This window comes from Protopterus annectens, chromosome 2.part0 (assembly GCF_019279795.1).
Source record: "Protopterus annectens isolate FY-2018-M chromosome 2.part0, PAN1.0, whole genome shotgun sequence".
Taxonomy (NCBI): domain Eukaryota; kingdom Metazoa; phylum Chordata; order Ceratodontiformes; family Protopteridae; genus Protopterus; species Protopterus annectens.
This window is the reverse complement of record NC_056728.1, coordinates 137,664,095-137,677,808: the sequence shown is the minus strand read 5'-3', so window position 1 is coordinate 137,677,808 and position 13,714 is coordinate 137,664,095.

The following is a 13,714-nucleotide window of genomic DNA, read 5'->3' as shown; positions in this document are numbered from 1 at the left end:
TCCAGGTTGTGTGCGATGCCCAGGGCATTATAATGAATGTGTGTGCTGGCAGCCCTGGAAGCTATCATGACTCCCACATCTGCCATATGATGCAGCTGTACCACAGATTTGCCAGTGGGGACATCCCATATGGTGACCTAGTGGGGATGCTGGTTAGGCACTGGAGCCATGGCTGATGACACCCATCAGAAATGCACACACACCCAAACAAGAACTCCATAATGAAGCACATGCACAGACCAGAATCATAATAGAGCATGTTTTTGGGATGCTCAAGTCATGATTCCAGTGTCTGGATATATCTGGTGGAGCCTTGCAGTACTCACCAGCTACATGTACCCAAATTGTCATTGTATGTGCCATGCTACACAATATGATCCTGAGGAAACAGCTGCAGCATAGGGCAGGGCCACACAGCCCCCCACCATTGCCAAGGCCTGTACAGGCACAGAGTGACTTGGAGGAGGAACAACCTGAGCCTGCCCCAGTAGGCAGAAGAAGGCAAGCCCAGTATGCCCAGGCCTTGGCAAAGAGGCAACCCATAGCACATACACTGACATGGTAGGAACCCAGGGAATGACACCTCACTCTGACTCGCACATAGAGTAAAAGGGATGCCAAACATGACACTATCTGTGCTTAATCATGTATAGGGACTGTACTATGTGCATCCAACATAGTCAGCCCTCAAGCACCATCCTCAATACTGGTATAGCCACAAGGTAAGTCACGCTCACTATCAATTGCTGAATGTAGTAGTATATTCTGCTACCTGTAGCTATAGTATGGATGTGAGCATGTAAGGGAATCGGGTGGCTGAATGGGATGCCAGCAGATAGTAGACACCTATATTGGCAGCATGAAATCCTTAACAAATACTGGTGTCAACATAGTAGGCAGTACTAGACAAGGTGACAAAACCCACTGCAGGACTTCTGGTGGGCCAAATGTGTGTCCATAGGACACACATATGCAAGTCAGTGAGGCTCACATACCCAACAACAGTCTCAGCCAACAGGACAGGTGTAGACAAACACAAAGAAAGGCTGTGCTAAGGCCTCTGATTGATGGTTATGGAGAACAGCCCCCCCTCCAGAATTACACAGACAGACTACAACAGGTCAGGCAGTGGGATGCTAGTTCTGAAGGTTAAGAAGTCTGAAACTGAACTATAGGTCAATAAAACCTATGAACTGTAGTACACTGATATGCCTCTAGTCTGCATGATAGGTCAGAATGCAGAATGAAATGGAGTACCTGAAATACCAGTACAGTCATAGCAAATGTTTACAGTTGTCAGGTGTGCCCCCCCCACCATAATCCTATGTAAAAATGTAGTAACATGTATGTGTAGGTATAATAACTGGAGCACAGATTACCTGAGCTGGCCAAAGTAGCAGGATAGATTGTAGCACATGTACAATATGCAAGTCTCTGTGTGTTAGGTTGGTGTGTGTTGTATATTGTGTGAAAGTGGTCAGTATGTAGGCATGGAGGGTTGTGTCCTGGTGACCAGTGGCCAGTACTGTTGATGACAGGGTCAAGTTCTCACAACTGCAGTGCCAAACACAATGCATCCCAGCAAGACGCATTCCAGCTGTAATCCATACTAATTGTTTGGATGTAATATCTGTCACCATCTGAAAGATGGACATGGCATGAATGTGGGCTCAGACATACACACAGTACACAGGTGGAAGTACCCTAGACAGAGAGTGTACAAAATGTTACTGTCAAATGGACACACCTTTGGAATTGTACATACAGGTTACCAGCACATTAGTTGGCTGTGTAGTATGGAATACTGATGCCATCTGGCCAAACATTGGTAGATGACAAAAGGCACAGGTATGAAGTACTGAGAAACTGCTGATGTCCCTGCACAAGCCAGCATAAGTGGAATGCCCCACATATATCTATGAGTCAGCTGCAAGTAGCTTACATAGCACACATGCACCTAGCTCACTCCACCATGAGCCACCTGTACCTCACAGGTCTTATCCCTGCTGTTGGGAAAGAGTACAATATGACCCCCACCTCTGTATGGGAATAGCCACAGAATGCAGCATGCTGAAGAGGTGTCCCATGCAGGTGTGTCCCTAGCTGTAAGCAGCATCCTGCCAGCATCCACACCAATGGACCAATAAGGACAGAAACTATTGACATTAACACCTTGCACACCTACCCTGTCACCCCAGGGGAATATAGTGGCTTGCAGCCTGGGACTGTAGGAGTGACACAATGCACCGGCCTGCTACAGATGGCCTGCATCACTACCAAATGCTGCAGTCCTCTGTCAAAAGCCAGTGTCTCACCCGTACTGCCAATATATGTTATCTCATGGACTCCCAAATAACAACATAACACAGTCCACAGAACACAAATGCAAGGCCATGTTGACAAATCCCAGTAGCATGTCCACCATGTCCTACTTCATGAACTGTGGATCAACCCTAAATATTGCTGGGATGAAGTGATAACTATAGTGGTACTTATCAGATAACGTTTGCATAATGTTCAGAAGAGGATAGAATAACAGGGGGGGGGGTAAAAGCATGGACGCTATGGAGTGTGTGAAGTCTAAAACTCAGATGTGTGCACATACTATCCCTGCCTGCAAACACAGGAATGGGTGGCTACAAACCTGCTCGTAAACCACAATGTGAAGGGGTAATGACTAGAAATATGAGCCCTGCCTCTGGGTAACCTGTGTGAATCTGTACAGCTGTGAGGTATGACCACAACAAGATATGGCCATACTGTCACATTGATGGATGTACAAGCATGGGATCCTCATCCACCACAGTACCAAGGTGCTGAACCATTTACACAGACCCATCAGCAAGTGTCTGCAGCTCCCCCTCCAGAATGGCATGATTGTGCAAGAATATGTAGGCTGCAGACCACAATACTGGAAACAGCTTCATTCATCTTGTGCTCCGCAGGAAATTACTGCAAGCAAATATGTACACCTGTCAGTAGTTGACATAAATCATCACAGTGTAAAACAGTACATATGTCTGTATATCTCTGCTAACACCAATACCATGTAGAAGCAGCACAGACACAGTTGGTTACAGTATCCCACTATCCTTTGCCCATTGTGACCCCATATTGTCAACCGATCTACAGATATCCTACAGAAACAGGTTGCTAGCTGGAGGTGTAGAGCACAAAAGGCTGCAATGGAGTACAACCTACCTGGAATGGATTCACACATTCAGTACAGAAGATCATACTGGGCATGGTCCCACACTTATAAATGAAGCCCATGTCTGGCAACAACAGTGGACTATACATATCTGACAGTCGCAGATGTTTGTGCACATACTCCACATTGCACACCAGTCATGCTTTGCACACACACATTGGATAGGAATACACACATATATCCAAGGACAACACACTATAATAGGCCAAACTTACACATACATAGATGTGTGGAGGAGAGTGACAGACAATAACAAAGAGCTTCCCATCATGAGGCCTGTCCCACCCAGCACACATCCAGTTGGCTAAAACCACATGATTTGTAAATGTCAACCACTGTAGTGTCTGTGGTGCTTGTGTGTGACTGAGTGTTGAGCGTGTGCTTATAGATGAATGGTTTATGGCCCATTCACACACACTGCACTCCCCATTGCTCTACTTTGGCAAGCCTGGTAATGTCATTCAGCTTAAAATACACCTTTGGGGAAGGAGTAGCCCTATAAGCTCCATGGCATGTGGTATAACTGCATAATGTTATAGCATGATGTACATGATGTTCTAATCCCAGAGATGGCAACTGTGTGTGTGTGTGTGTGTGTGTGTGTGTGTGTGTGTGTGTGTGTGTGTGTGTGTGTGTGTGTGTGTAGGGATCAATGCTTTTGTAGCCTTTCACAGTCACTACACTTTCCATTGCCCTACTTTGGCAAGCCTGCCGATGTCATTCACCTTAAAATACACCTTTGGGGAAGGAGTAGCCCTATAAGCTCTGTGGTGCATGCTATAACTGCGTAATGCTATAATGTGATATATCAGTTAGGTAGGAGTTCTAACCCCAAATATGGAAACTGTGTGTGTGTGTGTGTGTGTGTGTGTGTGTGTGTGTGTGTGTGTGTGTGTGTGTGTGTAGGGATCAATGCTTTTGTGGCCATCCACAGTCAATACATTTTCCATTGCCCTACTTTTGCAAGCCTACTGATGTCATTCACCTTGAAATACACCTTTGGGGAAAGAGTAACCCTATACACTCTGTGGCGCATCCTATAACTGCTTACAGCTATAGTGTGATGTACTAGTTAGATAGGAGATCTAATCCTAGACATGGCAACTGTGTGTGTGTGTGTGTGTGTGTGTCTGTCTGTCTGTCTGTCTGTGTAGGAATCAGTGCTTTTGTGGCCCTTCACAGTCACTACACTTTCCATTGTCCAACTTTGGCAAGCCTGCTGATGTCATTCACCTTGAAATACACCTTTGTGGATGAAGTAGCCCTATAAGCTCTGTGGCTTGTGCTATAAGTGTGTAATGCTATAGTGTGATGTACTAGTTAGGTAGGAGTTCTAATCCCAGACATGGCAACTCTGAAACTGTGTGTATGTGTTTGTTTGTCTGTGTAGGGATCAAGGCTTTTGAGGCCATTCACAGTCACTACACTTTCCATTGCCCTACTTTGGCAAGCCTGCTGATGTCATTCACCTTGAAATACACCTTTGGGGAAGGAGTAGCCCTATAAGCTCTGTGGCGCGTGTTATAACTGCGTAATGCTATAGTGTGATGTACAATTAGAGATGAGCTCTAATCCCAGACATGGCATCTGTGAAACTCTGTGTATGTGTTAGTTTGTCTGTGTAGGGATCAATGCTTTTGAGGCCATTCACAGTCACTACACTTTCCATTGCCCTACTTTAGCAAGGTTGCTGATGTCATTCACCTTGAAATACACCTGTGGGGAAGGCGTAGCCCTATAAGCTGTATGGTGTGTGCTATAACTGTGTTATGCTGTAGTGTGCTGTACTAGTTAGGTAGGAATTCTAACCCCAGACATGGTAACTGTGAAACTCTGTATGTGTGTGTTTGTTTGTCTGTGTAGGGATCAATGCTTTTGAGGCCATTCACAGTCACTACACTTTCCATTGTCCTACTTTGGCAAGCCTGCTGATCTCATTCACCTTGAAATACACCTTTGGGGAAAGAGTAGCCCCATAAGCTCTGTGGCACATGCTATAGCTGTGTAATGCTGTAGTGTGATGTATTAGTTAGGTAGAGGTTCTAATCCCAGACATGGCAACTGTGAAACTCTGTGTATGGATCAATGCTTTTGAAGCCATTCACAGTCACTACACTTTCCATTGCCCTACTTTGGCAAGCCTGCTGATGTCATTCACCTTGAAATACACCTTTGGGGAAGGAGTAGCCCTATATGCTTTGTGGCACTTGCTATAAGTGTGTAATGCTGAAGTGTGATGTACTGGTTAAGTAGAAGTTCTAATCCCAGACATGACAACTGTGAAACTCTGTGTGTGTTTGTCTGTCTATGGATCAATGCTTTTGAGGCCATTCACAGGCACTACACTTTCAATTGCCCTACTTTGGCAAGCCTGCTGATGTCATTCACTTTGAAATATACCTTTGGGGAAGGAGTATCCCTATAAACTCCATGGTGCATGCAATAAATGCAGTACACAGTAGTAGCAATACATACTTATATAGAGGTTTGAATCTCAACACTCCCATGTGTGTTTGTCATCAGTATTCTGTGTAGAGGTAGCTGTGATTGTTTAATAACAGGACTCATTGTGGGGTGGGTTTTGCAGATTTCTTATATGGAGGACCTATTATATGTCACAATGTCCAACTTACAAAGACAACAGCTGTCAAACAGCAGAGAGGCTGGTGTAGACAATCCATACCCCTACATGTGACATTATGGATTGAGGAACAATATAGGCAACTATTATATTACCCAGAGAACACTTTCCACCCATGTCTCATACACAAACACACTTGGCTAGGCAACTACGACTATGTTGGTAGTTCCCTGCATATTGCCCACAGATAGTAACCATGGTGTGATTGCAGTGCACTACAGAGGGCATGGCACACTTTTCCATCCCTACAATAGACAAATAATTGCTTACAGTGGTCATTTGCTATGTTTTCCACTGGACACCTGCAACAACTTCAACCTGCAATCGATGGCACAGTGGTGCAATGGTAGTGTCACCTCACAGCAAGAAGTTCTCTGGTTCAATTCTCAGCTGGGGTGCCTTCTGTGCGGAGTCTGCATGTCCTCCCTGCATTCGTGTGGGTTTCCTCCAGGTGCTCCAGTTTCCTCCCACATTATAAAGACATGCATCTGGAGCCTTTCTCCCTGAGCCTCTGCTGAAAATTGGCTTTATAGGTTCATAGGTAGGTTCTGGGCTATCTGCCTGAAGGCATATATTAGCCCAGCCACATTGTGCGGTATTCACCGCCCCTTTGGTTAGTTCCCTAAGCCCTTGATCTAACAGCTAGTACCCTTGGCCCCTATCTAGTAGAGCTGTTGGTATGATCCCTGGTGTGAACTTTCTGTTACCCACCCATTCGTCAAAGTTCCTCTTGAAGAGTGATAGTGAGGGGCTCTGTCTTATGTAGATCGGGACCTTGTTCCATAGCAAGGGAAGTGTTTGCGAAGGGAATCTATCCCTCCAGCATGTTCTATTCATTGTTGTGTTGAGGTTTATATCCCTAGAGCATTTAGCTCAAGTAGATTTTGTTTTGCTAAGATGGAGCATGTTCAACAGTTCTGGGTTGGACATGGCTCTGTATGTTAGACAAAGATCGCCTTTGAGAAGGCGGTATGCAACAGAGAAAAGCCTTACTTTTTTCAATCGTGTTGCATAGGGCAACTGTTTGAGGCCAGTAATCCTCTTAGTGAGGTACCTCTGTGGTCTCTCCAGCTGCTACAGATACCTAGCCAGGTACATTCCAATTGGTGCATTGTACTCAATAATGGGTCTGATGAGGGAAGAGTACAGGGGCACCACTACATCCTTAGATCTTGATGCGAACCGTTTCATGATCAGATGGGTCACATAGAAGGATTTTCTAACCACCTTGACAACATGGTTATCAAAGGAAAGCTGACTATCTACTTGGGACCCTAGATCCCTTATTACTTCTTCAGAATTCAAGGGGTTACCTCCTATGTGGTAGTTCGCGGGTACTCTGTTTTTTCCAAAGGGGATTACTATGCATTTTTTAGCATTTAGCTTGAGACCATGGCTTTGACACCATGCATCAGTCTCATTAAGGCCCTTCTGGAGGATATCCATGTCGGCCGGAGACTCTATTATAGCACCCAGTTTACAGTCGTCCGCAAACTTGGTCAGCCACAGCCCTTCAGTGCTTGCCTGTACTTCTGAGAAGTATATGCCAAACAGGAGGGGCCCCAGGACAGAGCCCTGAGGCACACCGATCATTACTGGTCTAGATTCGGACATAGATCCCGCTACTCTTACTTTGTGGGATCTGTCTGAGAGCCAGTTTGCGATCCATCTTGTGATGTAAGGGTTTATGCCCAGGTTGGTGAGTTTATCAATAATACCCAAATGGGTATTTCGGCTTTGTTCCAAGTCGGACTTTCCCGGTTAACAAATGTTAAATGAAAATAAAATAAAAATAATATAAAATAACTGTAGGGTCAGCAAATGTAACCCACAAAGTAAAAACCTTGCCTTATACACATGCCCTGTATGGACAGATGCCACTAACACCAGTGAATACCTGTATCATGCTGTCAATGAAGGTACAGGATCAACCTGAGTTCCATTGCCAGTTCTCACCACATGAGGTCAGGGATGCCATATCAGATGATAACAATCTGTTCTCACAACATGCCCCACACACCCCAGGTACACTTCCACATGTAACAGAACATGCATGTGGGACATGCACACATCTCAAACACCATCCATGTTATGGAATACAGAACGCAGACATGGAAAGTATTGCACAGCACTGGCCACCCACAATAGTAACCCAGATGAGTGGATGGTGAATACAATACCCACCGATGTGGGCCAGTCCAGGGACTACACCCCTGAGCCACACTGCAGATCATTGTTATGTGACCTGATGCCAAGATATACCCTTTGCATAGCCTTGTACAGCCTTCTGGCACAGCCACTACACACCTGTGAAGCAATGAACCCATGCATGTCAGTACTGGCGAATGTTTGTGTGTCTGTGAAGATTAATGATTTGGAAGCCATTCACACTCACTACACCTCCCCTTGAGGATTACTGGCCTCAAACATGCCTTCTGATGTCAGTCACCTTGATATAAGGCCTCTTTGCCCATATATCAGCCTCATAACCTCTGTGGTCAACCCATGTGATACATGCTACATCTAGAGTAGCAAGCTAGTTAGTTAGAATTCTAATCCTGACCCTACCAACATGTTGGAGGGATAATGTGTGTGAGACTTCCCTGAGAAAGTGTCCCAATGTCATAAGACAGAGCCCCTCACTATCATTTGTGGACAAGCACATGTTCACACCAGGATCATACCAACAGCTCCTTTATAGGGGCCAAGGGTACTGTTGCTGATGTCACTCACCTACAAATATACCTTTGGACAGCTCTCCAATATGTAAGCACTGTGGCGCATGCAATAACTGGATAAAAATGTAATAGCAATACATAGTCAGGCAGGGGTTTGAAACCCTGTACTAGTAAGTGTGTGACACAAGAATGCTTAGCTCTTACTCTCCTACTCCATTCCTTTCTTACTCTGTCTCTGTCTCTCTTACTCCCTCTCTGGTGGATGTGGAAAAGTATACCTGCTTTGCTTAGGCAGCAGCTTGTGTATTGTAAGTGATGCCCATGATCAGCTGATGGCCTGTGCACAAATTGCAGTCCCCCTCTAGCTGAATGCATGTTGAGCAGCTATGGTAACATTCACATAGCCAATTGCATGGAAACACACTCCTAAAACTAGGAACATCATGTGGGTGTTGGCCCTTTTCATTCACTTTGAGCAGGACTTCTTGTCGGTGTTTGGCAAACAGCATCACAGAGGGTAGTGGGATATACCTCTTACAACATACGCAGTGGAGACAGAACAACACACAAAAGGGGAATGTTCCAGACATGAGTACACAATGTAAGTCTTGCTCTTCTGCATTTAAAGTAATATTGGTTTAACAGGGTTTGTGTGGATATGGCTGGTCTACATGATTTAATACCTATCATGACAGTGTTATGTGGTTGCGGAAACTCTCATCTGTAGGGCTATCTGCAGACTGACCAGTGTTTGGAATCTTATATGTGTTGTGTTACTCACAGATGACCTATCTTTAGAAATGCAATAGCATAGTCTGAGGATTGCAGTCAGTACATGGTGACAGCCATGAGAGTTTCTGGCTTCATATCCCTCAGAAGACATATGTCACAACAAACCCTGTTACACCAGTAAATGTATGTTTATCACAGCATGTCAATATTGGCCCTGTGTTTGTGCCTTCAGCCACAACTCCGTCAACCTTTGTACATATGTCATGCAGTAAGAGGTGCATATGTTCAGTATACCATTATTTATTGACATTATACCTGATAACAAACCAGTGAGATATCAGACTGCTAGACATGTTATGTATAGTAGGGCTTATATTTGAGGGCAAACCCTTGACATTCTGCTGTAGTGTGCACAGTAGTGAGGTCTGTGTATGGTACCCTATCGGCATACATGTTTGTAGGGCCAAATCTGTGTGTGAGTGGCACATATGAGTATGGTGTTGATCAGACAGTCCATATACTGTAATATTAAGCACGCTTACCATATGTGTCTGTGGCTGTGTTCAGATTGGTTGTGGGTATGCGCTTTCACACAGGTGTCTATTACTCCATGCTGTTAAATGCCTGTAGAGCCTGCTATATTTGCAGGTATGTGTGCATTCCCCCATAGGAAATATAGGCCAGTGTTGTGGCAGTCTGCCTGTAGTTTTAACAGTGCTTTGTGACATGCCTAGCAGCTCAGTGCACTTACCCAGTGTGATATGTCCAACTATTTGTCAGATGTACTGCTGCAGGGCCACCATAACTGTTGTGTATTTCTGACAAAGCAGTGGGATGCTGTACAGATGTATGTCACAAACTAGTGGGTAGTATGTGGGCTTGTGACCTCTGCTCCTCTGGTTATTATGTGTCAGGACAGACAGGAGTGTGTGAATGCATAAACTGTGTGAGCATATGTATTCCAGTATTTATGTGATATACCCATTTACATGGTGGTTAACATCCACTTTTTCAGGCTTGGTTCACACGTCTCACACTAAGGGGTTCTGTGTATACCTCTGGACTGACCAGAGTGTGTCAGACTGTCCACATTTATTGGTCATATCTCTGCTGTATTCCACAGGACCATTACTGTGATATCTGTGGTACTGTACTATGATCATCTTAGGTTGTCTGTCAGTACCTGATGGCGTACATGTCAATATCAAATGTGACTTCCCACACACAACATTTCTGTTAAGACAACCCCTGTTACAGTAGCAACAGTCTACATTTATGCTCGACAAGCCACGTTGCTTCGCTAGGGATGGCTTGCACCTGTCACCCCTGGGCTTTCGGATATTGGCAAAGGCTCTTGCCACCCCCATAGTGCCTTTTTTAGGCAAGGTTCAAAAGTCAAACCCACCTCTATAGCAGCACAAGGAACAAGAAATTAAGGGTAATGCTGCTAAATGCCAGAAGTCTTAACCTCAAGATGCACACACTCGAAGCTCTCCTCAGTATGGAGAACATCGATATCTGTGCAGTGACAGAAACCTGGTTCAAGGCTCCAGAGAGCACCCCAGCACTACCAGGTTATACCTCATATCATGCTTTTCGGCCCCAAAACCCAGACCAAACCACAAAAGGAGGGGAATTTCCATATTTATCAAGGATATCCACACCTCCAGGTTAGTGGCATTGCACAAAGTATCGGAGACCATCCATGTGCAACTGACAGTGGGCAAGACTGCTTTTCAGTTTATAGCATCCTACAGACCACCCCCTCAAAGTCAGGAATCCCACTCGGCTTTCCTGAAAACATTGGAGAACATGAAGATCTCTCCAAACACCATTATATTGGGCGACTTCAACTACCCAAACATAGACTGGGAGCATTACTCAAGCCCCAGCACCTTAGCCTAAAGGTTCCTGGAACTTATAAATTCAAATCTTATGGAACAACTAGTCACCACTCCCACAAGAGGGGAAAACATACTAGACCTGATCATTACCAACATGGGGATTCTATGCTCCATACCAGAAGTATATCCCTCATTGGTAAGATCAGACCATAAATTAATTTCACTGGATATCCACATCCCGACCTCTCCCCCAGCTCAGAAAACCACAGTGAAAAACTTCTCAAAACCAAAGTGGAATCCTTCAAGGCCCCAGGGCCAGTGGAAACTACGGCCCAAACTGCAGAATCCTATATAAACGCATTCTACGGACATCTCCAGGAATGCATGGATCATGCTATCCCAAAAATTAAGACCCAATCATCCAAAGGCAGGCGTCCAGTCTGGTGGACCCCAACCATAAATAAACTGTACAACAGAAGGAGAAAGCTACTACAATCCCTAAAAGGGAAGGCATCTCTGATCAGTACTAGCAAAAAATTACGATCCCTCATAAAATCTTCCAAGGCCAGCTTCGAGAGAAAAATTGCACAGGACACTAAAGACAATCATAAAGCTTTTTTCAGTTATGTTAGGAACCTGGGATGCAACTCCCACACTTGTTCTGAGTTGATTCTAAATGACAAAAAATACACTGAACCCACAGACATCGCCAATATCCTGGCAGACAGGTTCACTGCAAACTTCTCCACCCCCTCCCCCCCAAAAGATCAAGTATCTGTCCCGGCAGAGTGCAGCCTTCCAAACATCTGTGATGCTCAGGTGAAGGCCGCCCTCTCCAAAGCAAAAAACACTGCTTCCATGGGACCAGATGGCATCCCAGGTTGTGTCCTATATGAACTCCAAGAAGAACTAATCCCTCAAGTAAAACTGCTGTACAATCTCAGCCTCACTACAGGATATGTGCCCAAAGAATGGCGTACAGCAACAGTGGTCCCACTCCACAAAGGTGGCGCCTCTACGGACCCTGGAAACTATTGCCCCATAAGCCTGACTAGCCTAGTCTGCAAGGCTATGGAGAGGATCATCATGTAACTCATAAACAAAGATACTGGGGACCTACAGACACTAGATCCTACCCAATTTGGCTTCGTCAAGGGCAGATCTTGCCTTTTGAACCTGGACGACTTCTTCGAAACAGTCACCAAGGCCATAGATGAAGGGAAGGTAGTCCACACAGCCTATCTGGACCTTACAAAGGCATTTGACACAATACCCCACTCGGGCATCATAGATAAGCTATCCAGCCTAAATATAAACCCCTATGTCACAAGATGGGTCACAAACTGGCTCAAAGACAGAACCCACACAGTCAGAGTTGCTGGAGCCATGTCAGACTCGAAACCGGTCACAAGTGGCATCCCACAAGGTTCTGTCCTGGGGCATCTCTTGTTTGGTATTTACTTTTCTGAGGTACAGGCCAATGTGGGAGGACTATGGCTCACCAAGTTCGCAGATGACTGCAAACTGGGCACCATAATCGACTCTCCAGCTGACACAAGCATCCTTCAAAAAGGTCTCGCAGAGATGGATAAATGGTGCCAGAGCCATGGTCTAAAGCTAAATGCCAAAAAGTGTATAGTCATACCCTTTGGCAAAAACAATGTGCCCACAAATTACCACATAGGTGGTAACCCATTAAGTACAGAGAAAGTAATTAGGGATCTGGGGACCCAAGTTGATAGCAATCTCAACTTTGACAACCACATTGCCAAAGTGGTTAGAAAGACCTTCTACATAGCCCACCTCATCATGAAAGGATTCACATCTAGATCAAGAGAGGTAATCGTGCCCCTTTATTCATCCCTCATCAGGCCCATCATAGAATACAATGCCCCCTTTGGGATGTACCTTACCCGACACCTGCAGCAATGAGAAAGACCCCAAAAGTACCTCACCAGGAGGATCAAGGGACTCAAACAGATGCCATATGCTGCTCGGTTAAAAAAACTCCAGCTCTACTCAGTTGCATACCGCCTACTTCGAGGTGATCTATGCCTGACATATAAAGCTATGTCCAACCCAGAATTAATGGACATGCTCCACCTCAGTAAATCTAAATCCCTTAGATCCACAAGCTTGAGGGACTTGAACCTCAGCACAGAAATAAACAGAACATGCTGGAGGGACAGATTCAAAACCCAGAGGCTCCCTTCGCTCTTGAATAGAATTCCAATTCATGTTAGGCAGAGCACCTCACTGACTCTCTTCAAGAAGAATCTTGATGAGTGGATGGGGGAATCGTAGGTTTGTCCCGGGGATTACTTCTGTGTCACTATTAGACAGAGGCACAGTAAACTAAACTTTAAACAGGGCACAGTATACTCAAATCAAGGGGTGGTGTAAGCCAAACACAATCAGGCTAGGCTTATAAATGCCCCAGGGCAGATAGCCTAGTAGGAACCTATGAACCTATACTGCAATACTTACATGACATCCCCTTGCACTAAGAGGTTGCAACTATTGGTGCTGAGGTATGACTCCACTACATGTTCTGGACATATGTTAAACATATATGGATATATCTATATATATATATATGTATATATAT